This window comes from Salmo trutta, unplaced genomic scaffold (genome assembly GCF_901001165.1).
Source record: "Salmo trutta unplaced genomic scaffold, fSalTru1.1, whole genome shotgun sequence".
In the NCBI taxonomy this organism is placed as follows: Eukaryota; Metazoa; Chordata; class Actinopteri; order Salmoniformes; family Salmonidae; genus Salmo; species Salmo trutta.
The window spans coordinates 14,655-41,955 of record NW_021823421.1 but is presented as its reverse complement, the minus strand read 5'-3'; the positions used below and the strand labels follow the sequence as shown (position 1 = coordinate 41,955).

Genomic DNA, 27,301 nt, shown 5'->3' with positions numbered 1-27,301 from the left:
GCTATCGTTCCACTCCTTGCCAATCGTCATGCCAAACATGACATGTCAAGGAGTGGAATATTAGCAAAACAGGTTTAGGAATTCAGGCTACTGGAATAAATCACTAAAGTCATTCCATGAAGGTTGATCGATTCCCTCCGTGTTCCGTGTTCTGTTGGAATGTTGTCCCTGTAGCCACGGTGTTCCTGGAGTTCTGGAAGAGGAGGAGGGCAGAGCTGACGTATGACTGGGACCTTATTGACTGGGAGGAGGAAGAGGTTGGTCCAGACAGAAATATCTGGTTTATTCTGGTTTATTCATGTGAAATAACGTCAGAGATATCTACGTGTATGTACGCTAGTGCTCAGTCATTTTCTCATTCAGCAATATCTGGTTATTTGATATGATTTTTCACATCATATTCAACTATTTCAATGTTTCTTATCAAATCAAATGTATTTATATAGCCCTTCGTACATCAGCTGATATCTCAAAGTGCTGTACAGAAACCCAGCCTAAAACCCCAAACAGCAAGCAATGCATGTGAAAGAAGCACGGTGGCTAGGAAAAACTCCCTAGGAAAAACTCCCTAGACAGGCCAAAAACCTAGGAAGAAACCTAGAGAGGAACCAGGCTATGAGGGGTGGCCAGTCCTCTTCTGGCTGTGCCGGGTGGATATTCTAACAGAACATGGTCAAGATGTTAAAATGTTCATAAATGACCAGCATGGTCAAATAATAATCATAGTAGTTGTCGAGGGTGCAACAAGCACGTCCGGTGAACAGGTCAGGGTTCCATAGCCGCAGGCAGAACAGTTGAAACTGGAGCAGCAGCACGGCCAGGTGGACTGGGGACAGCAAGTAGTCATCATGCCAGGTAGTCCTGAGGCATGGTCCTAGGGCTCAGGTCCTGAGAGAGAAAGAAAGAAGAGAGAGAAAGAGAGAATTAGAGAGAGCATATTTAAATTCACACAGGACACCGGATAAGACAAGAGAAATACTCCAGATGTAACAGACTGACCCTAGCCCCCCGAAACATAAACTACTGCAGCATAAACACTGGAGGCTGAGACAGGAGGGATCAGAAGACACTGTGGCCCCATCCGATGATACCCCCGGACAGGGCCAAACAGGCAGGATATAACCCCACCCACTTTGCCAAAGCACAGCCCCCACACCACTAGAGGGATGTCTCCAACCACCAACTTACCGTCCTAAGACAAGGCCGAGTATAGCCCACAAAGATCTCACCGCCACGGCACAACCCAAGGGGGGGGGGGGGGGCACCAACCCAGACAGGAAAGACCACGTCAGTGACTCAACCCACTCAAGTGACGCACGCCTCCCATGGACGGCATGTAAGAACGCCAGTAAGCCAGTGACTCAGCCCCTGTAATAGGGTTAGAGGCAGAGAATCCCAGTGGAGAGAGGGGAACCGGCAAGGCAGAGACAGCATGGGCGGTTTGTTGCTCCAGCCTTTCCATTCACCTTCACACTCCTAGGCCAGACTATACTTAATCATAGGACCTACTGAAGAGATAAGTCTTCAGTAAAGACTTAAAGGTTGAGACTGAGTCTTCGTCTCTCACATGGGTAGGCAGACCATTCCATAAAAAATGGAGCTCTATAGGAGAAAGCCCTACCTCCAGCCGTTTGCTTAGAAATTCTAGGGACAATTAGGAGGCCTGCGTCTTGTGACCGTAGCGTACGTGTAGGTATGTACTATAGGACCAAATCGGAAAGATAGGTAGGAGCAAGCCCATGTAATGCTTTGTAGGTTAGCAATAAAACCTTGAAATCAGCCCTTGCCTTTACAGGAAGCCAGTGTAGGGAGGCTAGCAGAGTAATATGATCAAATTTTTTGGTTCTAGTCAGGATTCTAGCAGCCGTATTTAGCACTAACTGAAGTTTGTTTAGTGCTTTATCCGGGTAGCCGGAAAGTAGAGCATTGCAGTAGTCCAGCCTAGAAGTAACAAAAGCATGGATAAATTTTTCTGCATCATTTTTGGACAGAAAGTTTCTGATTTTTGCAATGTTACGTAGATGGAAAAAAGCTGTCCTTGAAACAGTCTTGATATGTTCTTCAAAAGAGAGATCAGGGTCCAGAGTAACGCCGAGGTCCTTCACAGTTTTATTTGAGACGACTGTACAACCATCCAGATTAATTGTCAGATTCAACAGAAGATCTCTTTGTTTCTTGGGACCTAGAACAAGCATCTCTGTTTTGTCCGAGTTTAAAAGTAGAAAGTTTGCAGCCATCCACTTCTTTATGTCTGAAACACAGGCTTCTAGCGAGGGCAATTTTGGGGCTTCACCATGTTTCATTGAAATGTACAGCTGTGTGTCGTCCGCATAGCAGTGAAATTTAACATTATGTTTTTGAATGACATCCCCAAGAGGTAACATTTTTTGTGAAAACAATTGTGGTCCTAAAACGGAACCTTGAGGAACACCGAAATTTACAATTGATTTGTCAGAGGACAAACCATTCACAGAGACAAACTGATATCTTTCCGACAGATAAGATCTAAACCAGGCCAGAACTTGTCCATGTAGACCAATTTGGGTTTCCAATCTCTCCGAATGTGGTGATCGATGGTATCAAAAGCAGCACTAAGATCTAGGAGCACGAGGACAGATGCAGAACCTCGGTCTGACGTCATTAAAAGGTAATTTACCACCTTCACAAGTGCAGTCTCAGTGCTATGATGGGATCTAAAACCAGACTGAAGCATTTCGTATACATTGTTTGTCTTCAGGAAGGCAGTGAATTGCTGGGCAACAGCTTTTTCAAAAAATGTTGAGAGGAATGGAAGATTCGATATAGGCCGATTCGTTTTTTAAATAATTTCTGGGTCGATTCGGCTTTTTCAAGAGAGGCTTTATTACTGCCACTTTTAGTGAGCTCGGTACACATCCGGTGGATAGAGAGCCGTTTATTATGTTCAACATAGGAGGGCCGAGCACAGGAAGCAGCTCTTTCAGTAGTTTAGTTGGAATAGGGTCCAGTATGCAGCTTGAGGGTTTAGAGGCCATGATTATTTTCATCATTGTGTCAAGAGATATAGTACTAAAACACTTTAGTATCTCCCTTGATCCTAGGTCCTGGCAGAGTTGTGCAGACTCAGGACAATGGAGCTTTGGAGGAATACGCAGATTTAAAGAGGAGTCTGTAATTTGCTTTCTAATGATTATGATCTTTTCCTCAAAGAAGTTCATACATTTATTAAGTGAAGTGAAAGCCATCCTCCATTTGCGAATGCTGCTTTTTAGTTAGCATTGCGACAGTAAAAAAAGAAATTTTGGATTGTTCTTATTTTCCTCAGTTAAGTTGGAAAAATAGGATGATCAAGCAGCAGTGAGGGCTCTTCGATACTGCACGGTACTGTCTTTCCAAGCTAGTCAGAAGACTTTCAGTTTGGTGTGGCGCCGTTTCCGTTCCAATTTTCTGGAAGCTTGCTTCAGAGCTCGTGTATTTTCTGTATACCAGGGAGCTAGTTTCTTATGACAGATGTTTTTAGTTTTTAGTGGTGCAACTGCATCTAGGGTATTGCGCAAGGTTAAATTGAGTTCCTCGGTTTGGGGGTTAACTGATTTTTGTCCTCTGACGTCCTTGGGTAGGCAGAGGGAGTCTGGAAGGGCATCAAGGAATCTTTGGGTTGTCTGAGAATTTATAGCACGACTTTTAATGCTCCTTGGTTGGGGTCTGAGCAGGTTATTTGTTGCAAACGCAATAAAATGGTGGTCCGATAATCCAGGTTTATGAGGAAAAACATTAAGATCCACAACATTTATTCCATGGGACAAAACTAGGTCCAGAGTATGACTGTGGCAGTGAGTAGGTCCAGAGACATGTTGGACAAAACTCACTGAGTCGATGATGGCTCCGAAAGCCTTTTGGAGTGGGTCTGTGGACTTTTCCATGTGAATGTTAAAGTCACCAAAAATTGGAATATTATCTGCCATGACTACAAGATCCGATAGGAATTCAGGGAACTCAGTGAGGAACACTGCATATGACCCAGGAGGCCTGTAAACAGTGGCTATAAAAAGTGATTGAGTAGGCTGCATAGATTTCATGACTAGAAGTTCAAAAGACGAAAACGTCATTGTTTTTTTTTTTGTAAATTGAAATTTGCTATCATAAATGTTAGCAACACCTCCGCCTTTGCCGGATGCACGGGGGTATGGTCACTAGTGTAACCAGGGGGTTCATTTAACAAAGTAAATTCATCAGGCTTAAGCCATGTTTCAGTCAGGCCAGTGACATCAAGATTATGATCAGTGATTAGTTCATTGACTATAACTGCCTTGGAAGTGAGGGATCTAACATTAAGTAACCCAATTTTGAGATGTGAGGTATCACAATCTCTTTCAATAATGGCAGGAATGGAGGAGGTCTTTATACTAGTGAGATTGCTAAAGCGAACACCGCCATCTTTAATTTTGCCCAACCCAGATCGAGGCACAGACACGGTCTCAATGGGGATAGCTGGGCTGACTACACTGACTGTGCTAGTGGCAGACTCCACTAAGCTGGCAGGCTGACTAACAGGCTGCTGCCTGGCCTGCACCCTATTTCATTGTGGAGCTAGGGGAGTTAGAGCCCTGTCTATGTTCGTAGATAAGATGAGAGCACCCCTCCAGCTAGGATGGAGTCTGTCACTCCTCAACAGGCCAGGCTTGGTCCTGTTTGTGGGTGAGTCCCAGAAAGAGGGCCAATTATCTACAAATTCTATCTTTTGGGAGGGGCAGGACACAGTTTTCAATCAGCGATTGAGTTGTGAGACTCTGCTGTAGAGCTCATCACTCCCCCTAACTGGGAGGGGGCCAGAGACAATTAATCGATGCCGACACATCTTTCTAGCTGATTTACACGCTGAAGCTATGTTGCGCTTGGTGACCTCTGACTGTTTCATCCTAACATCGTTGGTGCCAACGTGGATAACAAATCCCTACTCTCTACACTCGCCAGTTTTAGCTTTAGCCAGCACCGTCTTTAGATTAGCCTTAACGTCGGTAGCCCTGCCCCCTGGTAAACAGTGTATGATCGGGGTGATTCGTTTGAAATCTAATACTGCGGGTAATGGAGTCGCCAATGACTAGGGTTTTCAATTTGTCAGAGCTAATGGTGAGAGGCTTCGGCGTCTCAGACCCCACAACGGGAGGAGTAGAGACCAGGAAGTTTCGGCCTCCGACTCGCTTAATGGGGAGAAAGCGGTTGAAAGTTTCTGTTGGCTGAATAACGCGACCCGGTTGAGCATTCCTACAGCGTTTCCCCCAAAAGCCATGAGAAAGTGTCCGGCTGCGGGACCGTGCCGGACATACAGTCAAGCTACGTGTGGAGGGAGGTATCTTTTGATTGAGCCAGTCAGAAATATCAGACGTAATTGAATGATATACTGTATGTGTGTTTGTCCCAGGAGAATCTGCGGCCCCAGTTCGAAGCCAAGTACTCCAGAGTAGAGAGAGTAAACCATATCTCTGGCAAGCCAGGAGCCTTTCCAGCCCTTCACTGACAAACTCAGCAGACTCATGGTCTCTGTGTCTGGCATCTTCTTCATGGTAAGAACCTTGTCATCACATGACTTATCAGGCTGTACCGTTGGTCTGTGTCTTTCTGTTTGTGTCTGGGATCTCCTTCACAGGTAAGACCTTCCATCGCACAAATTAAAAAACGATTTTACTCTGGATCGATCCTCAGTGTGTACATACTGTAGGGTTTGGGGTCAATTCCATTTCAATTCAGTACATTCTAGAAGTACACTGAAATGTTTTAATTGAAAATCGAAATGGAATTTCGGTTTACTTTCTAAATTGACTGAATTGAAAAGGAACGGTGACTCCCCCCCCCCCCCCAAACCCTGGAACACAGTTTTCTACCGACTGGAGTGATGAGTTTTCTAGCAGCCTACTACCACCCCCTGGTGGAGGGAATCCATCAATACAACAGCCACTCCTTGGAAACAGTGACTCTGCTCTCTGTTGTTGTGATATTGTTTGTTATTGTTGCTCATCACTCAACTACAATAGGAACGTGTATAGAGTCATTGTTGTTTAATAACGTTGCTCCCATAGAGTCTCTAGACATTGTAAACACACATTCCCAGACCCAGCCAGGATGTATTACCCACAAACACTGACACATTCCCAGACCCAGCCAGGATGTATTACACACAAAACTGACACATTCCCAGACCCAGCCAGGATGTATTACCCACAAACTGACGACGTTCCCAGAACCAGCAGGATGTATTACCCACAAAACGGACACATTCCCAGACCCAGCCAGGATGTATTACCCACAAAACGGACACATTCCCAGACCCAGCCAGGATGTATTACCCACAAAACGGACACATTCCCAGACACAGCCAGGATGTAATGCCCACAAAACTGACACATTCCCAACCCACCAGATATATTACCCACAAACTGACAGCTTCATAGTAGTCTAGTTCTGCTGCCTATTTCTTCTGTCTCTCGCCCGCCTCCACGTTCTATCTGTGGTGTGTCTGTGTGTGTGGTTGGTCTGTGTGTGTGTTTTATGTGCTTGTCTCCTCTCCAGATTTCTCTGGTCCTGACAGCGTGTTTGCGGTGGTGGTGTTTCGACTGATCGCCATGGAGAAGTTTGCATCGATCGACTGGGGAGTTTGTCAAGAAGACTGGCAGTTTGCCACCTCTTGGCACCGGAGTCTGTATCAACTTGCATGATCATCATGTCTCTGAATGTGGTGGGTTCTGACCGCAATAACCCTCTGACACCAGAGTACTATCAACTTCATGATCATCATGTCTCTGAATGTGGTGGGTTCTGACCCAGAACCCTCTGGAACCCAGAGTCTGTATCAACTTCATGATCATCATGTACTCTGAATGTGGTGGGTTCTGACCCTATAACCCTCTGGAACCAGAGTCTGTATCAACTTCATGATCATCATGTCTCTGGTTCCAGAGGGTTATAGGGTCAGAACCCACCACGTTCAGAGTCTGTATCAACTTCATGATCATCATGTCTCTGAATGTGGTGGGTTCTGACCTTATAACCCTCTGGAACCAGAGTCTGTATCAACTTCATGATCATCATGTCTCTGAATGTGGTGGGTTTCTGACCCAATAACCCTCTGACACCAGAGTCTGTATCAACTTCATGATCATCATGTCTCTGAATGTGGTGGGTTTCTGACCCTATAACCCTCTGACACCAGAGTCTGTATCAACTTCATGATCATCATGTCTCTGAATGTGGTGAGTTCTGACCCTATAAACCCTCTGGAACCAGAGTCTGTATCAACTTCATGATCATCATGTCTCTGAATGTGGTTGGGTTCTGGCCCTATAACCCTCAGGAACCAGAGTCTGTATTAACTTCATGATCATTATGTCTCTGGTTCCAGAGGGTTTATAGGGTCAGAACCCCCACGTTCAGAGTCTGTATCAACTTCATCATCATGTCTCTGAATGTGGTGGGTTCTGACCTTATAACCCTCTGGAACCAGAGTCTGTATCAACTTCATGATCATCATGTCTCTGAATGTGGTGGGTTCTGACCCTATAACCCTCTGACACCAGAGTCTGTATCAACTTCATGATCATCATGTCTCTGAATGTGGTGGGTTCTGACCCTATAACCCTCTGACACCAGAGTCTGTATCAACTTCATGATCATCATGTCCCTCAATGTGATGGATGTCTTCCCAAACCGTTAAGCCAAGCCACCTCATCCACAGTCGTACAGGATAATGTTGTGTATTGATCCACGGGGTAATGTTGCGTATTAATCTGCAGGATAATGCTGCGTATTGATCTACGGGATAATGTTGCGTATTGATCCACGGGATAATGTTGCGTATTGATCCACGGGATAATGTTGCGTATTGATCCACGGGATAATGTTGTGTATTGATCCGCGGGATAATGTTGCGTATTGATCCACGGGATAATGTTGTGTATTGATCCACGGGGTATTGTTGCGTATTGATCCACGGGATAATGTTGCGTATTGATCCACGGGATAATGTTGCATATTAATCCACGGGATAATGTTGCATATTGAGCCATGGGATAATGTTGCGTATTGATCCATGGGATAATGTTGCGTATTGATCCACAGGATAATGTTGCATATTGATCTACGGGATAATGTTGCGTATTGATCCACTGGATAATGTTGCATATTGATCTATGGGATAATGTTGCGCATTGATCCATGGGATAATGTTCCGTATTGATCCACAGGGTAATGTTGCGTATTGATCCACGGGATAATGTTGCGTATGGATCCACGGGATAATGTTGCATATTGATCCACAGGATAATGTTGCATTGATCCACGGGATAATGTTGCATATTGATCCACAGGATAATGTTGCATATTGATCCACGGGGTAATGTTGCATATTGATCCACAGGATAATGTTGCATATGATCCACGGGATAATGTTGCATATTGATCCACGGGATAATGTTGCATAATGATCCAGGGATAATGTTGCATAATGATCCAGGGATAATGTTGCATATTGATCCACGGGATAATGTTGCATATTGATCCACGGGGTAATGTTGCATATTGATCCACGGGGTAATGTTGCATATTAATCCACGGGATAATGTTGCATTGATCCACAGGATAATGTTGCACATTGATCCACGGGATAATGTTGCATATTGATCCACGGGATTGTTGCATATGGATCCACAGGATAATGTTGCATATTGATCCACGGGTAATGTTGCATATTGATCCACGGGGTAATGTTGCGTATTAATCCACGGGGTAATGTGCATACTGATCCACGGGATCATGTTGCATATTGATCAACAGGCAAATTGTAACTTTCTGATCACCGTGTCTGTGAATGTGATGGGTATGGGTGGGTATCTGTAATGTGATGGGTATCTGGGTGGGTATCTGGGGGGTATCTGTAGATGTGATGGGTATCTGGGTGGGTATCTGGGGTGGGTATCTGTAATGTGATGGGTATCTGGGTGGGTATCTGTAATGTGATGGGTATCTGGGTGGGCATCTGTAATGTGATGGGTATCTGTAATGTGATGGGTAATCTGGGTGGGTATCTGTAATGTGATGGGTATCTGTACTGTGGTGGGTATCTGGGTGGGTATCTGTAATGTGATGGGTATCTGGGTGGTATCTGTATGTGGGTGGGTATCTGGGTGGGTATCTGTAATGTGGTGGGTATCTGGGTGGGTATCTGTAATGTGGTGGGTATCTGGGTGGGTATCTGAATGTGATGGGTATCTGGGTGGGTATCGTAAGGTGATGGGTTATCTGGGTGGGTATCTTTAATGTGATGGGTATCTGGTTGAGTATCTGTAATGTGATTGGTATCTGGGTGGGTATCTGTAATGTGATGGGTATCTGTAATGTGATGGGTATCTGGTTGGGTATCTGTAATGTGATGGGTATCTGGGGGGTATCTATAATGTGATGGGTATCTGTAATGTGATGGTATCTGGGTGGGTATCTGTAATGTGATGGGTATCTGTAATGTGATGGTATCTGGGTGGGTATCTGTAATGTGGGCATCTGTAATGTGATGGGTATCTGTAATGTGATGGGTATCTGGGTGGGTATCTGTAATGTGATGGTATCTGGGGGGTATCTGTAATGTGATGGGTATCTGGGTGGGTATCTGTAATGTGATGGGTATCTGTAATGTGATGGGTATCTGTAATGTGATGGGTATCTGGGTGGGTATCTGTAATGTGATGGGTATCTGGGTGGGTATCTGTAATGTGATGGTATCTGGGTGGGTATCTGTAATGTGATGGGTGTCTGTAAAGTGATGGGTATCTGTAATGTGATGGTATCTGGGTGGGTATCTGTAATGTGATGGGTATCTGTAATGTGATGGGTATCTGTAATGTGATGGGTATCTGGGTGGGTATCTGTAATGTGATGGGTATCTGGGTGGGTATCTGTAATGTGATGGGTATCTGGGTGAGTATCTGTAATGTGATGGTATCTGGGTGGGTATCTGTAACGTGATGGGTATCTGTAATGTGATGGGTATCTGTAATGTGATGGGTACCTGTAATGCGATGGGTATCTGGGTGGGTATCTGTAATGTGGTGGGTATCTGGGTGGGTATTTGTAATGTGATGGGTATCTGTAATGTGGTGGGTATCTGGGTGGGTATCTGTAATGTGATGGGTATCTGGGTGGGTATCTGTAATGTGATGGGTATCTGTAATGTGATGGTATCTGGGTGGGTATCTGTAATGTGATGGGTATCTGTAATGGGATGGGTATCTGGGTGGGTATCTATAATATGATGGGTATCTGGGTGGGTATCTGTAATGTGATGGGTATCTGGGTGGGTATCTGTAATGTGATGGGTATCTGGGTGGGTATCTATATGTAATGGGTATCTGGGTGGGGTATCTATAATGTAATGGGTATCTGGGTGGGTATCTGTAATGTGATGGGTATCTGTAATGTGGTGGGTATCTGGGTGGGTATCTGTAATGTGATGGGTATCTGGGGTGGGTATCTGTAATGTGATGGTATCTGTAATGTGATGGTATCTGGGTGGGTATCTGTAATGTGATGGGTATCTGGGTGGGTATCTATAATGTGATGGGTATCTGGGTGGGTATCTGTAATGTGATGGGTATCTGGGTGGGTATCTATAATGTAATGGGTATCTGGGTGGGTATCTATATGTAATGGGTATCTGGGTGGGTATCTGTAATGTGATGGGTATCTGTAATGTGATGGGTATCTGTAATGTGATGGGTATCTGGGTGGGTATCGTAATGTGATGGGTATCTGTAATGTGATGGGTATCTGGGTGGGTATCTGTAATGTGATGGGTATCTGGGTGGGTATCTGTAATGTGATGGTATCTGGGTGGGTATCTGTAATGTGATGGGTATCTGTAATGTGATGGGTATCTATAATGTAATGGGTATCTGGGTGGGTATCTGTAATGTGATGGGTATCTGGGTGGGTATCTGTAATGTGATGGGTATCTGTAATGGGATGGTATCTGGGTGGGTATCTGGGTGGGTATCTGTAATGTGGTGGGTATCTGTAATGTGATGGGTATCTGTAATGTGATGGGTATCTGTCTCAGAACAGCTTTGTTATTCTCTCTGCAGGTCTATGAAAAGGTGGCTTACCTTCTCACCAATTTAGGTGAGCAGAACCCTCGTTAACGAACACGTATGTTGCTTCATTAACAGCTTCAGAGGTACATGTCACCTTCTGTCATCTCTCTCTCTCCCCTCCCTCCCTCTCTTCTCTCTCTCTCCTCCCCTCCTCTCTCCTTCTCTCTCCCTCCCTCCCTCTCTCTCTCCTCTCTCTCTCTCTCCCTCTCTCTTCCTCTTCTCTCTCTCCCTCTCTCTCTCCTTCTCTCTCTCTCTCTCCTCTCTCCCTCTCTCTTCTCTCCCTCTCTCTCTCTCTCCTTCTCTCCCTCTTCCCCCTCCTCCCTCTCTTCCTCTCTCTCTCTCCCCTCCCTCTCTCTCTCTCTCTCTCTCTTCCTCTTCTCCCTCTCTCCCTCTTTTCTCTCTCTCCCCCCCCTCTCCCTCTCTCCTCTCTCTTTCCCCCTCTCTCTCTCTCCCTCCTCCCTCTCTCCCCTCCCTCCTCCCTCCCTCTCTCTCTCTCTCTCTCTCTCTTCCCCTCTCTTCCCCCCTCGTTCTCTCCCCCTCCCTCCCTCTCTCTCTCTCCCCTCCCGTTCGCTCGCCCTCTCCTCTCTCTTCCCCTCTCTCTCTTCCCCTTGTTCGCTCCCTCCCTCCCTCTCTCCCTCTCTTCCCCTCTCTTTCTCTTCCCCCCTCTTTCACTCCCCCTCCCTCTCTCTCTCTTCCCCCTCTCTCTTCCCCCCTTGTTCTCTCCCCCTCCCTCCCTCTCTCTCTCTCTCTCTCTCTCTCTTCCCCTCTCCTCCCCCCCTTCCCACTTGTTCGCTCCCCCTCCCTCCCGCTCTCTCTCTCTCCCCCCCTCGTTCGCTTTCCCTCCCTCCCTCTCCTCTCTCTCTCTCCCCTCTCTCTCTCCCTCCCTCTCTCTCTCCCTCTCTCTCTCTCCCCCTCCCTCTCTCCCCCCTCCCTCTCTCTCTCCCCCTCCTCTCTGTAGAACACCCGCGGACTGAGTCAGAATGGGAGAACAGTTTTGCGCTCAAGATGTTTCTCTTCCAGTTTGTAAACTTGAACAGCTCTACGTTCTACATCGCTTTCTTCCTTGGAAGGTAACTATTGAAGGTCACCTTAATAAATGTCGTAACAGATGGGTTTATGGAAGCCGCCCCTCAGTAAATATAACAGCAGAAGTTCTACAGGCTCTTTCTTTTCAATTGCAGGTTCTCTTTTCAATTATTTTTTTTTTACAATTTCATGATTCCTCAGATTCCCCGAAATAGTTGATTCACCAAATAATTTGCCTGTGTGAGTAAGGTTCTGTGCAAGTTTCAATTCCCCCTCCACCCCAGGTCACAGTTAATACTGTGTTGAACTGTCCTGAGAATTAAACTGAAGCTAATACCTTCACTCTGACTGTGTTTAGGTTCGCCGGGCAGACCAGGGAAATATAACAAACTATTCAATAGATGGAGACTGGAGGAGGTGAGTGGAGTCAGGAAGCAGAGGTCCAGCAGCTAGACCATGGTCTGGTCACCCTGTCTGGTCCCCCTGTTCCCCTGAAGAGGGCTCTGGTCCCCCTGTTCCCCTGAAGAGAGCTCTGGTCCCCCTGTTCCCCCTGAAGAGGGCTCTGGTCCCCCTGTTCCCCTGAAGAGGGCTCTGGCCCCCTGTTCCCCTGAAGAGGGCTCTGGTCCCCCTGTTCCCCTGAAGAGGGCTCTGGTCCCCCTGTTCCCCTGAAGAGGGCTCTGGTCCCCCTGTTCCCTGAAGAGGGCTCTGGTCACCCGTCTGGTCCCCTGTTCCCCTGAAGAGGGCTCTGGTCCCCTGTTCCCCTGAAGAGGGCCTCTGGTCCCCCTGTTCCCCTGAAGAGGGCTCTGGTCCCCCTGTTCCCCCTGAAGAGGTCTCTGGTCCCCCTGTCCCCTGTACAACTGACTAGATATCCCCCCCTTTCATTCAGCTGTACAACTGACTACATATCCCCCCCTTTCCCTGTACAACTGACTAGATATCCCCCCTTTCATTCAGCTGTACAACTGACTAGATATCCCCCCTTCCCCTGTAACAACTGACTAGGTATCCCCCCTTTCCCTATACAACTGACTAGGTATCCCCCCCCTTTCCCTTTACAAACTGACTAGGTATCCCCCCTTTCCCTGTACAACTGACTAGGTATCCCCCTTTACAACTGACTAGTATCCCCCCTTTCCCTGTACAACTGACTAGGTATCCCCCCCTTCCCTCTACAACTGACTAGTATCCCCCCCCTTTCCCTGTACAACTGACTAGGTATCCCCCCAATTTCCCTGTACAACTGACGAGGTATCCCCCTTTCCCTGTACAACTGACTAGGTATCCCCCCTTTCCCTGTACAACTGACTAGGTATCCCCCCTTTCCCTGTACAACTGACTAGGTATCCCCCCCTTTCCCTGTACAACTGACTAGGTATCCCCCTTTCCCTGTACAACTGACTAGGTATCCCCCCTTTCCCTGTACAACTGACTAGGTATCCTCCCCCCTTTCCCTGTACAACTGACTAGGTATCCCCCTTTCCCTATACAACTGACTAGGTATCCCCCTTTCCCTATACAACTGACTAGGTATCCCCCCTTTCCCTGTACAACTGACTAGGTATCCCCCTTTCCCTATACAACTGACTAGGTATCCCCCTTTCCCTGTACAACTGACTAGGTATCCCCCCTTTCCCTGTACAACTGACTAGGTATCCCCCCTTTCCCTGTACAACTGACTAGGTATCCCCCCCTTTCCAACTGGACTAGGTATCCCCCCCTTTCCCTGTACAACTGACTAGGTATCCCCCCCTTTCCCTGTACAACTGACTAGGTATCCCCCTTTCCCTGTACAACTGACTAGGTATCCCCCCTTTGAGGGGAGATTTTACGGCTCACAATAGTGATTAATCAACGCCATATTCATTTTTATTATTTTTGAACTTTTGCGTAACATGTAATAATTCCTTTGTCGTAAAGTTTCACCGTTAATCTCTTTCATAACTAATCGATTATAGTTTGTAACACAGTGCTAAAAACAAACACTAAAATTTAGCTTGAAATGAGTAGCATGCATCGCCCATTGAATTTGAGTTTGAGTCAATTAAAAGTGATTATTGAAGCTCGCTCTGATTTTATAAAGAGGTTTTATATTAATGTAATACTTTGGGATTGTTTTACTTTGTTCTATTTTATTCAGTTGCGATAAGTCGCATACAATGTGGATATGACTGTTTTTGTGGTTTTTCTTTCACTCAGTGATTTGTACTGTAATTAATAGTCTATTTTTGTATTTTTTATTGTTTCTTATTTTCAGTGCCACCCCAGTGGCTGTCTGATTGATTTGTGTCTACAAATGGGAGTCATCATGGTCCTAAAACAGATCTGGAACAACTTCATGGAGCTGGGTTATCCGTAAGGACCGTGGATTTACTCTCTCTCACACACACACACTCGGTCTCTCTCTCTCTCTGTCTGTCGCTCTCTCTCTCTCTCTCCTACTCTGTCTCTCTCGCTCTCCGCTCTCTGTCTGTCTCTCGCTCTCCCTCTCTGTCTGTCGCTCTCCCTTTCTCTCCCTGTCTCTGTCGCTCTACCTGTCTCTGTCTCTTTCCCTGCCTCTGTCTCTTTCCCTGTCTGTCTCTTTCCCTGTCTGTCTGTCTGTCTGTCTGTCTCTCTCTCTCTGTCTGTCTGTCTGTCTGTCTGTCTGTCTGTCTGTCTGTCTGTCTGTCTGTCTGTCTGTCTGTCTGTCTGTCTGTCTGTCTGTCCTGTCTGTCTGTCTCTTTCCCTGTCTGTCTGTCTCTTTCCATCTCTGTCTGTCTCTTCCATCTCTGTCCGTCTTTCCATCTCTGTCTGTCTCTTTCTTTCCCTCGCTGTCTGTCTCTCTCTCTCCCTCTCCCTCTCTGTCTGCCTCTCACTCTCTGAGATGAAAAGGGTCCCTGAACATGACAGATACAGGGCCGTCAGAAAGTGTTTACACCCCTTGACTTGTTCTACATTTGGTTGTGTTACAGCCTGAATTACAATGGATTAATTTGAGATTTTATGTCAATGACCTACACAATACCCCATAATGTCAAAGTGGAATTATGTTTTTCATAATTTGTACAGATTAATTAAAAAAGGAAAGCTGAACAGTGTCTTGAGTCAACAAGCATTCAAGCCCTTTGTTATGGAAAGCCTTAAGTTCAGGATTAAAATGTGCTTAACAAGTCACTTAATAACTTGCATGGACTCATGCAACTTATAATAGTGTTTAACATGATTTTTGAATGACTACCTTATCTCTGTAGCCCTCACATACAATTATCTGCAAATATCAGTCGAGCAGTGAATTTCAAACACAGTGTCACGGAATTCTAGGACCAGTGGAATCAGGCGAGAGAGGAGACAGAGGGCCGGAGCAACAGAGTTTTAATGCAACGGGAAAAAAACACAATATAGCCGAAAGGCACAGGGCGCTTAATAAAGTCCGCCAGGGAAAACACATTCCCAAAATAAACACGAGTAAAAAGCGCACGGGGCGCAGCCCGGCAATAAAGCTGACACAGGCCAGCGAAACAGGCCACACACACAACTGTCCTGAGTGGACAATAAACAATCCCGCACGAGAACCCAAACTGAAAATACACACTAAATAACCCCCCACTAATGACAGACACGAAACATAGATCAGTGGCAGACAATAGGCCGGCGACGACGACCGCCGAGCGCCACCCCGACCGAGGAGAGGCGCCACCTTCGTTGGATACTGTGACACACAGATTCAACCACAAAGACCAGGGAGGTTTTCCAACGCCTCGCAAAGAAGGGCACCTCTTGGTAGATGGGTAAAAAAAAAGAAAAGAAGACATTGAATATCCCTTTAAGCATGGTGAAGTTATTAATGACACTTTGGATGGCGTATCAAAACACCCAGTCACTACAAAGATACTGGTGTCCTTCCTAACTCAGTTGCCGGAGAGGAAGGAAACTGCTCAGGGATTTCACCATGAGGCCAATGGTGACTTTAAAAACAGTTACAGAGTTTAATGGCTGTGATAGAAAATAACTGAGGATGAATCAACAACATTGTAGTTATTCACAATACTAACTTAACACCATGGGACCATGCAGCCGTCATACCACTCAGGAAGGAGATGCGTTCTGTACCCTAGAGATGAACGTACTTTGGTGCGAAAGTGCAAATCAATCCCAGAACAACAGCAAGGACCTTGTACAGATACTGGAGGAAACGGGTGCAAAAGTATCTATATCCACAGTAAAACGAGTCCTATATCGACATAACCTGAAAGGGCCGCTCAGCAAGGAAGAAGCCACTGCTCCAAAACCGACATAAAAAAAGCCAGACTACGGTTTCCAACTGCACGTGGGGACAAAGATTGTACTTTTTGGAGAAATGTCCTCTGGTCTGATGAAACAAATATAGAACTTTTAGGCCATAATGACCATCGTTATGTTTGGAGGAAAAAGGGGGAGGCTTGCAAGCCAAAGAACACCATCCCAACCGTGAAGCACGGGGGGTGGCAGCATCATGTTGTGGGGGTGCTTTGCTGCAGGAGGGACAGGTGCACTTCACAAAATCGATGTCAAGGTATTGGAGTGCCCATCACAAAGCCCTGACCTCAATCCTATAGAAAATGTGTGGGCAGAACTGAAAAAAGCGTGTGTGAGCAAGGAGGCCTACAAACCTGACTCAGTTACACCAGCTCTGTCAGGAGGAATGGGCCAAAATTCACCCAACTTATTGTGGGAAGCTTGTGGAAGGCTACCCGAAACGTTTGACCTAAGTTAAACAATTTAAAGGCAATGCTACCAAATACTAATTGAGTATGTAAACTTCTGACCCACTGGAATGTGATGAAGGAAATAAAAGCTGAAATAAATCATTCTCTCTACTATTATTGTACATATTTTTTAAATAAAGTGGTGATCCTAACTAACCTAAAACAGGGACTTTTTACTAGGATTAAATGTCAGGAATTGTGAAAAAACTGAGTTTAAATGTATTTGGCTAAGCTGTATGTAAACTTCCTACTTCAACTGTATGTTGTGTAATTTGTTAGATTACTTGTTAGATATTACTGCACTGTCGGAGCTAGAAGCACAAGCATTTCACTACACTTGCATTACACCTTCTAGTCACGCGTATGTGACCAATACAATTTTATTTGAAGAGTTGCAGTCTGTTTTGAAATGGGGGGGGGACCAGTAATAAACTGGTCCTGAACATGTCTAAAACCAAGAGCATTGGATTTTATATAAATTCAAAACTTATAGATTCAATGGCTCTAAAGATGGGGAGAGGCTGTCCTTAATAAAGAGATGCTTTGCTTTGCCAAAAAGCAAGTCCTGCAGTCTTTGATTACTGTTCAACTCCCTTTCATATTTCTTAAATGAACTGCAAACCTAGTTTCAAAAAAAACATCTCATGACACAACACCTCTCCCCTATTGACAAGTTTTGCCTAGTGTTTCTGCTGTCCTGGCATAGTGTTTGTGCTTGGCTGAGGAGCCAATGGTGCGAAGCTACCATCTGTGGGATTATGACTGAACGCCTCTAAGTCAGAATCCCCCCCCCTAAACGTAATGATACCGATTTATTGGCCAAAAATCTTATCTGATTGGTCAAAATACCAATTAGGGGAAAATATCATAATTGTTCTGCCTGTGTAAACGTAGCATAACAGACTTTGGTAATGTTGTGTCTGGGTTTGTGTGTTTCTGTACATCTCTTCTCATTACCACATGAAAAGTATTTTGTTCAGCTGAAAAAAAAACCCCACATCAAATCCTTCTCAGTGCATGTTCAGCTTAGTGTTCCTACAGGGCTTCGTCAGGGACAATTGGGTTTGAGTTTACAGTTAGCTAAAGTTTTACTGTATTGTGCAGTGTTTACTGCAGAACTGGTGGTCTCACAGGATGATCGTCGTCCTCTCTCGCTCTCATCTCGCTGTCTCGCTCTCTCGCTCTCTCTCCTCTCTCTCTTGCTCTCTCTCTCTCCTCTCTCTCTCGCTCGCTCTCTCCTCTCTCTCGCTCTCTCCTCTCTCTCTCTCGCTCTCTCCTCTCCTCTCTCTCTCTCTCTCTCCTCTCTCTCTCTCTCTCTCTCCTCTCTCTCTCTCTCTCGCTCTCCTCTCCTCTCTCTCTCTCGCGCTCCTCCTCGCTCTCTCTCTCTCTCGCTCTCCTTCCTCTCGCTCTCGCTCTCTCCTCGCTCTCCTCTCTCTCTCTCGCTATCTCCTCTCTCGCTCTCTCGCTCTCTCGTCTCTCTCGCTATCTCCTCTCTCGCTATCTCCTCTCTCTCGCTCTCTCTCTCTCTCTCTCGCTAGTCTGCTTCAGAACTGGTGGTCTCGCAGGAAAATGCGGACAGAGAGTAAGGAGAGGACAGGAGGGTGGACAGAATGTGGAGAACAAAGTACAGCTTCCTCAGTGGGACAAAGACTGGAACCTGCAGCCCATGAATGCCCACGGACTGGTGGATGAGTACCTGGAGATGGGTAAGACATTTGATCTCTGTTTTCCCTGTTTTAAATAATAATCATTTACAGTTAAAGAGTACACAGCCCAGAGGACAACGCTTATTTCAATGTGGTCCTTTATGGTTCTGTGATGGGGTTTTTTATCAATAAAAATGTGGTTGGTTAAATCTGTTACATTGTGCCTGTATCCAGTTCGCCTTTGACTGAGGTCACTGTGTTCTACAGAGGACTTCTACTGAGGCCCACCACAGGATATTCAAAAACCGACCACAACCACTTCCTTCTTCTTCTTCCTCCTCCTCGCTCCTTCTCTTTTTTTTCCCTCCTCAGTTCTCCAGTTTGGTTTCATCACCATCTTCGTAGCTGCGTTCCCATTGGCTCCTCTCCTGGCTCTGCTCAACAACATCATAGAGATCCGTCTGGATGCCTATAAGTTTGTCACTCAGTGGAGAAGACCCATGCCTGCCAGAGCCACAGACATAGGTCAGTGTTATTTTAAATGTCTGTGCTTATTATCACCGGTAATAACGAAAACTCTGTTGAACCAGTAGAGGTAGCCTAATGAGAGGCGGGCCTGCAATCGGAAGGTTGCTGGTTCAAATCCCAAGTCGGGATGGCGAAAGAAACGCACACCTATTTAGGGTGAGGTGCTGGCTAGCGGAGCGGAACACTTAAAAAAATAATTATAAAATAAAGGAGAGCTTGCAAAAATATTTCATGTCCAACGTTTGGACAGACAAGCTGTCTTCATCAGGGTATAATGACAAACACTGCAGGATGACTCGTTTATATGGTGTTACACGACTCACACAGGTGTCTGTAATCATGGTGTGGCCTGATATCATTGGTTCATTCTCATATATATTAAAATAGCCTACGAACAACATAAATGGACAGCGTACGATCATAGATACAATGTGGCTACATGAGCCTACAAACATTTACAATCGCAAAATCACAATAATCACAAGAATGGCTTCAGATCCAAGTCTATGTTGAGACCGAAGGGGAGCAATGGTCTTTAAATTAAAGATCCATCAGTCTCTCGTTTTAACCATAAATGATCAAGGTCACCCCTCTCCTAGGGAGGGTGAGGTGTTCGATGCCAATATAACGTAGAGACGAGGTTCCCCTCTCCTAGGGAGGGTGACGTGTTCGATGCTGATATAACGTAGAGACGAGGTTCCCCTCTCCTAGGGAGGGTGACGTGATGCTGATATAACGTAGAGACGAGGTTCCTCTCTCCTAGGGAGGGTGAGGTGTTCGATGCTGATATAACGTAGAGACGAGGTTCCCCTCTCCTAGGGAGGGTGACGTGATGCTGATATAACGTAGAGACGAGGTTCCTCTCTCCTAGGGAGGGTGACGTGATGCTGATATAACGTAGAGACGAGGTTCCCCTCTCCTAGGGAGGGTGACGTGATGCTGATATAACGTAGAGACGAGGTTCCCCTCTCCTAGGGAGGGTGAGGTGTTCGATGCCAATATAACGTAGAGACGAGGTTCCCCTCTCCTAGGGAGGGTGACGTGATGCTGATATAACGTAGAGACGAGGTTCCTCTCTCCTAGGGAGGGTGACGTGATGCTGATATAACGTAGAGACGAGGTTCCCCTCTCCTAGGGAGGGTGACGTGTTCGATGCTGATATAACGTAGAGACGAGGTTCCCCTCTCCTAGGGAGGGTGACGTGTCCGATGCTGATATAACATAGAGACGAGGTTCCCCTCTCCTAGGGAGGGTGATGTGATGCTGATATAACGTAGAGACGAGGTTCCTCTCTCCTAGGGAGGGTGACGTGATGCTGAAATAACGTAGAGACGAGGTTCCCCTCTCCTAGGGAGGGTGACGTGTTCGATGCTGATATAACGTAGAGACGAGGTTCCCCTCTCCTAGGGAGGGTGACGTGTTCGATGCTGATATAACGTAGAGACGAGGTTCCCCTCTCCTAGGGAGGGTGACGTGATGCTGATATAACGTAGAGACGAGGTTCCCCTCTCCTAGGGAGGGTGACGTGATGCTGATATAACGTAGAGACGAGGTTCCCCTCTCCTAGGGAGGGTGACATGTTCGATGCCAATATAACGCAGAGACGAAATCGAGTGGTTTGCTTCCAAAAAGTGGGCCCCAACTGGGTAAGTTGAGTTTTACCACCTAATGGTGCTACGATGCTCTGAGATACGTACTTTTAATTCACGCTTTGTTTTACCCACATCATTTTTTACCACAAGGACCAGTTATAAGATAAATAACTGCCTTAGTGGAGCACGTGATAACACCTTTGATTGGGATCTGTTTCCCTGTTTGGGGGTGTTTGAAGGATCTACAATTATAAGTGCCATTGCATTGAGCACAGCCATTACACTTGTAGTTTCCATCCAGTAGGAGGCGCAAATAGACGTTGTTCAGGAATATCTTGGGGTGGTAAAATCACAGTTTACCAGTTGGTCTCTGAGATTTCTGCCCTGCGAGAATACGACCAAGGGAAGGTCCGAAAACACATTAACGATACTGTCATCGGATCTTAGAATGTGCCGATGTTTGTGAACGATTCCCTAAATTTATTCAGAGCGTTTTGAATAGCGGGTAGTTAGAACGCTAGAATGTTTATTTTTGCGAGACTGACCTTGGAAAAAGGTCATCAAATCAAATCAAATCAAATGTATTTATATAGCCCTTCGTACATCAGCTGATATCTCAAAGTGCTGTACAGAAACCCAGCCTAAAACCCCAAACAGCAAGCAATGCATGTGAAAGAAGCACGGTGGCTGGGAAAAACTCCCTAGGAAAAACTCCCTATAAAGGCCAAAACCTAGGAAGAAACCTAGAGAGGAACCAGGCTATGAGGGGTGGCCAGTCCTCTTCTGGCTGTGCCGGGTGGATATTATAACAGAACATGGTCAAGATGTTAAAATGTCTCCTTTTTGTTTTGAATTTTCTCAACGGCAGTATTAATCTGACCATTTCTGTACCATCTCTCCTCTGATTTTTTTCTTTGCGTCTCAGCCATATTTCTGTGGAAATCTGATTCGTTTTTTGCGAATTCTTTGTGAATCGACGGAATTGACTTTAGGGAAAACTGTTTTTCAAGGGAAGCGGATGACAACTATCAGCCCTCAACAAACTGTTACGATCAGTCGGTTTCCTGTAAAGATCAGTGTATACAACATTATCCTCACGTAAGATCAGAAGATCAAGGAAACTGATTTGACGTGTATCAGATTGCAGAGTAAATCTCAGATGCTCAGAACAGGAGTTAAGAAAAGCATGGAATGCTTGGAGCTGTTTTTCATCACCCTTCCATAGAACAAAAATATCATCAATATACCGTCTCCAAATAATAATGTAAGGCAAGAAAACATTTTTGAGAGGATTGAAAATAGACTGTTTCTCCATGTAACCCACATACAAATCAGCATAGGTAGGAGCATAGTCAAATCCCCAGGAAGGAAATGCCATTTCCTTCCGTTTTGCTCTTGAGCCCTTTTTCTGAGTTGGTTTCTCTGCTGACCAGCTGTGTTGTTGTTCCCTGTTATCCTGTTGTTCCCTGTTGTTCCCTGTCTGACAGGCTGTTGTCCTGTTGTTCCCTGTCTGACAGGCTGTTATCCTGTTGTTCCCTGTTATCCTGTTGTTCCCTGTTATCCTGTTGTTCCCTGTTATCCTGTTGTTCCCTGTTGTTCCCTGTCTGACAGGCTGTTGTCCTGTTGTTCCCTGTTATCCTGTTGTTCCCTGTTATCCTGTTGTTCCCTGTTATCCTGTTGTTCCCTGTTATCCTGTTGTTCCCTGTTATCCTGTTGTTCCCTGTTATCCTGTTGTTCCCTGTTATCCTGTTGTTCCCTGTTGTTCCCTGTCTGACAGGCTGTTGTCCTGTTGTTCCCTGTTATCCTGTTGTTCCCTGTTATCCTGTTGTTCCCTGTTATCCTGTTATCCTGTTGTTCCCTGTCTGACAGGCTGTTGTCCTGTTGTTCCCTGTTATCCTGTTGTTCCCTGTTATCCTGTTGTTCCCTGTTATCCTGTTGTTCCCTGTTATCCTGTTGTTCCCTGTTGTTCCCTGTCTGACAGGCTGTTGTCCTGTTGTTCCCTGTTGTTCCCTGTCTGACAGGCTGTTGTTCCCTGTCTGACAGGCTGTTGTTCCCTGTCTGACAGGCTGTTGTTCCCTGTCTGACAGGCTGTTGTTCCCTGTCTGACAGGTATCTGGCATGGTATCCTGGAGGGGATCGGCGTGTTGGCTGTCATCACCAACGCCTTCGTCATCGCCATCACCTCCGACTACATCCCACGCTTCGTCTACGCGTTCAGATACGGACCCTGTGTGGACAAGGGATACCGTCAGGACGAGTAGGTCCATCCTCTACTGCCGCTTTGGTCATCAATGTTTACTGTCCGGTCTTGTCTCTTCATATAAAGCAGAACATTCTAGTCTATGGGGGGTGACTTGTGTTACAATAGGCCTTTTACTTTACTGTAACGTGTTAATGTGCCATTCTATAGGGCGATGTGTGTCAGTATTAGTTTACTGTAACATGTTAATGTGCCATTCTATAGGGTGATGTGTGTCAGTATTAGTTTACTGTAACGTGTAAATGTGCCATTCTATAGGGCGATTTTACTGTAAATGTGCCATTCTATAGGGCGATGTGTGTCAGTATTAGTTTACTGTAATATGTTAATGTGCCATTCTATAGGGTGATGTGTGTCAGTATTAGTTTACTGTAATATGTAAATGTGCCATTCTATAGGGGCGATTTTACTGTATATGTGCCATTCTATAGGGCGATGCGTGTCAGTATTAGTTTACTGTAAATGTGCCATTCTATAGGGCGATGTGTGTCAGTATTAGTTTACTGTAAATGTGCCATTCTATAGGGCGATGTGTGTCAGTATTAGTTTACTGTAATATGTTAATGTGCCATTCTATAGGGCGATGTGTCAGTATTAGTTTACTGTAATATGTTAATGTGCCATTCTATAGGGTGATGTGTCAGTATTAGTTTACTGTAATATGTTAATGTGCCATTCTATAGGGTGATGTGTCAGTATTAGTTTACTGTAATATGTTAATGTGCCATTCTATAGGGTGATGTGTCAGTATTAGTTTACTGTAATATGTTAATATGCCATTCTATAGGGTGATGTGTGTCAGTATTAGTTTACTGTAACATGTTAATGAGCCATTCTATAGGGTGATGTGTGTCAGTATTAGTTTACTGTAATATGTTAATGTGCCATTCTATAGGGCGATGTGTGTCAGTATTAGTTTACTGTAATATGTTAATGTGCCATTCTATAGGGTGATGTGTGTCGGTATTAGTTTATTGTAATATGTTAATGTGCCATTCTATAGGGCGATGTGTGTCTCAATATTAGTTTACTGTAATATGTTAATGTGCCATTCTATAGGGTGATGTGTCAGTATTAGTTTACTGTAAATGTGCCATTCTATAGGGCGATGTGTGTCAGTATTAGTTTACTGTAACATGTTAATGTGCCATTCTATAGGGCGATGTGTGTCAGTATTAGTTTACTGTAAATGTGCCATTCTATAGGGCGATGTGTGTCTCAATATTAGTTTACTGTAAATGTGCCATTCTATAGGGCAATGTGTGTCAGTATTAGTTTACTGTAATATGTTAATGTGCCATTCTATAGGGCGATGTGTGTCAGTATTAGTTTACTGTAATATGTAAATGTACCATTCTATAGGGTGATGTGTCAGTATTAGTTTACTGTAATATGTTAATGTACCATTCTATAGGGCGATGTGTGTCCCAATATTAGTTTACTGTAAATGTGCCATTCTATAGGGCGATGTGTGTCTCAATATTAGTTTACTGTAATATGTTAATGTGCCATTCTATAGGGTGATGTGTGTCAGTATTAGTTTACTGTAAATGTGCCATTCTATAGGGCGATGTGTCAGTATTAGTTTACTGTAAATGTGCCATTCTATAGGGCGATGTGTGTCAGTATTAGTTTACTGTAATATGTAAATGTACCATTCTATAGGGTGATGTGTGTCCCAATATTAGTTTACTGTAATATGTTAATATGCCATTCTATAGGGCGATGTGTGTCAGTATTAGTTTACTGTAATATGTAAATGTGCCATTCTATAGGGTGATGTGTGTCCCAATATTAGTTTACTGTAATATGTTAATATGCCATTCTATAGGGCGATGTGTGTCAGTATTAGTTTACTGTAATATGTTAATATGCCATTCTATAGGGTGATGTGTGTCAGTATTAGTTTACTGTAATATGTAAATGTGCCATTCTATAGGGTGATGTGTGTCCCAATATTAGTTTACTGTAATATGTTAATGTGCCATTCTATAGGGCGATGTGTGTCAGTATTAGTTTACTGTAATATGTTAATGTGCCATTCTATAGGGTGATGTGTGTCAGTATTAGTTTACTGTAATATGTAAATGTGCCATTCTATAGGGTGATGTGTGTCAGTATTAGTTTACTGTAATATGTAAATGTGCCATTCTATAGGGCGATGTGTGTCCCAATATTAGTTTACTGTAATATGTTAATGTGCCATTCTATAGGGCGATGTGTCAGTATTAGTTTACTTTACTGTAGGCTTATTTGACAGGACATTGATCAATGTTCATTTCTGTAAATGTGCTCGATTTAGACAACTGGCTACTTTCTATTTGTAGTCCACGGCTCTGACTGAGCCTCGTCTCTCTTCCTGTCAGATGTCTACGAGGCTACATGAACAGCAGTCTGTCTGTGTTTGACATGGGCGAGCGCTGGAACGTGAGCGAGGAGCAGAGTAGATACTGCAGGTACAGAGACTACAGAGCCTCTCCCTGGAGTTCAGTACCATACGACTTCACTCTGCAGTTCTGGCACGTCCTGGCTGCAAGACTAGCCTTCATCATCGTCTTCGAGGTACGACAGCACACCCACGCTCCTGTCTGTCTGTCTGTCTGTCTGTCTGTCTGTCTGTCTGTCTGTCTGTCTGTCTGTCTGTCTGTCTGTCTGTCTGTCTGTCTGTCTGTCCGTCCGTCCTGTCTGTCTGTCTGCCACGTCCTGGCTGCAAGACTTCAAGGTATGTCAGCCTGGTCTGTCTGTCTGGCACGTTCTGTCTGCCCACCTGGCCTTCATCCTAGTCTTCGAGGTACGTCAGAAATCCCTCTCTCTGTCTCTCTCTCTCTCTGTCTCTCTGTCTCTCTCTGTCTCTCTCTCTCTCTCTCTCTCTGTCTCTCTGTCTCTCTCTCTCTCTCTCTCTCTGTCTCTCTCTCTCTGTCTCTCTGTCTCTCTCTCTCTCTCTCTCTCTCTCTCTCTCTCTCTCTCTCTCTCTCTCTCTCTCTCCTCTCTCTCTCTCTCTCTCTCTCTCTAGTCTCTCTGTCTCTCTGTCTCTCTGTCTCTCTCTCTCTCTCTCTCTCTCTCTCTGTCTCTCTCTCTCTCTCTCTCTCTCTCTCTCTGTCTCTCTGTCTCTCTCTGTGTCTCTCTCGCTCTCTCTCTCTGTCTCTCTGTCTGTCTCTCTCTCTCTCTCTCTGTCTCTCTCTCTCTGTCTCTCTCTCTGTCTCTCTGTCTCTCTCTCTCTCTCTGTCTCTCTGTCTCTCTCTCTCTCTCTGTCTCTCTCTCTGTCTCTCTCTCTCGATCCCTCTATATCTCTCTATCTATATGCGCATATTTCACATACTGCTGAGATATAGAGGTTCACCAGTCCTCTGGTCCTCCTAGATGCTGTGTCACCTACCCTGTAAATCTCTTCAAGGAGTTTATGTTTGCCTGTGTTGATTTTCTGTGATCTGAAAAATGTCAATGGACAAACAAAGTTATTTCTTCATCCTCCGTTTCTCTCCTCAGCACCTGGTGTTTGGCATCAAGTCGTTCATCGCGTACCTGATCCCAGACATGCCCAAGAGTCTGTGCGACCGCATGCGGAGGGAGAAGTACCTGATGCAGGAGATGATGTATGAAGCAGAGCTGGAACATCTGCAAAAGGAGAGGAAGAACGGCAGGAGATATGACTACGAGTGGCCTTAGTGTCGGTCATGTTATGTTACGTCCCCCTGTACTACATACAGTACCTCGTCTGCATACCTACAGCATATACACTCATATATACAGTACACTGAATATACACACCAACATACTCTCTCATACACACACACCAATACACCAACACACATACACATACACACACCAACACACACACACCAACACACACACACACACACACACACCAACACACACACCAAAATATACACATACACACAACATAAGCACTCCCATTCTCCCTTCTGCATACCAAAGAAGCCCTCTTCGGTTACCAGAGGTCCTTCTACCATCCTCCTCTGTCCCCATCCTCTGTCCCCATCCTCTGTCCTCTATCCCTGTCCCCATCTTCTGTCCCCATCCTCTTATCTCGCTCTGTCCCCATCCTTCTCTGTCCCCGTCCTCTGTCCCTGTCCTCTATCCCTGTCCCCATCTTCTGTCCCCGTCCTCTATCTCTCTCTGTCCTCATACCTTCTCTGTCCCCGTCCCTCTCTGTCCCCGTGTCCCTGTCCCCATACCTACCTGTGTAATGTTGACTAGCAGAACAAGGGGTGCAGATCAGTTCACTGGTCCGCGGTGGTTTTGACTGGTAGCCGTATGGAAGTGCTGTGGTCTGAGGGGTATTGCAGTCTGTCCCTTTCTATGTCACTCTATTTCTATGTTGCAGCTAGGACTAGCAGCCTGCGAGACCTACCCACAACTCCGGTCGGTCCGGTCCGGCCGGTCCGGTGCAGAT

The 27,301-nt window shown here is 45.4% G+C and overlaps 1 pseudogene; it reads left to right on the top strand.

The window, feature by feature from the left end:
• On the top strand, positions 1-27,015 carry LOC115190892 (anoctamin-3-like; annotated as a pseudogene).
• The last annotated feature ends 286 nt before the right edge of the window (positions 27,016-27,301 follow it).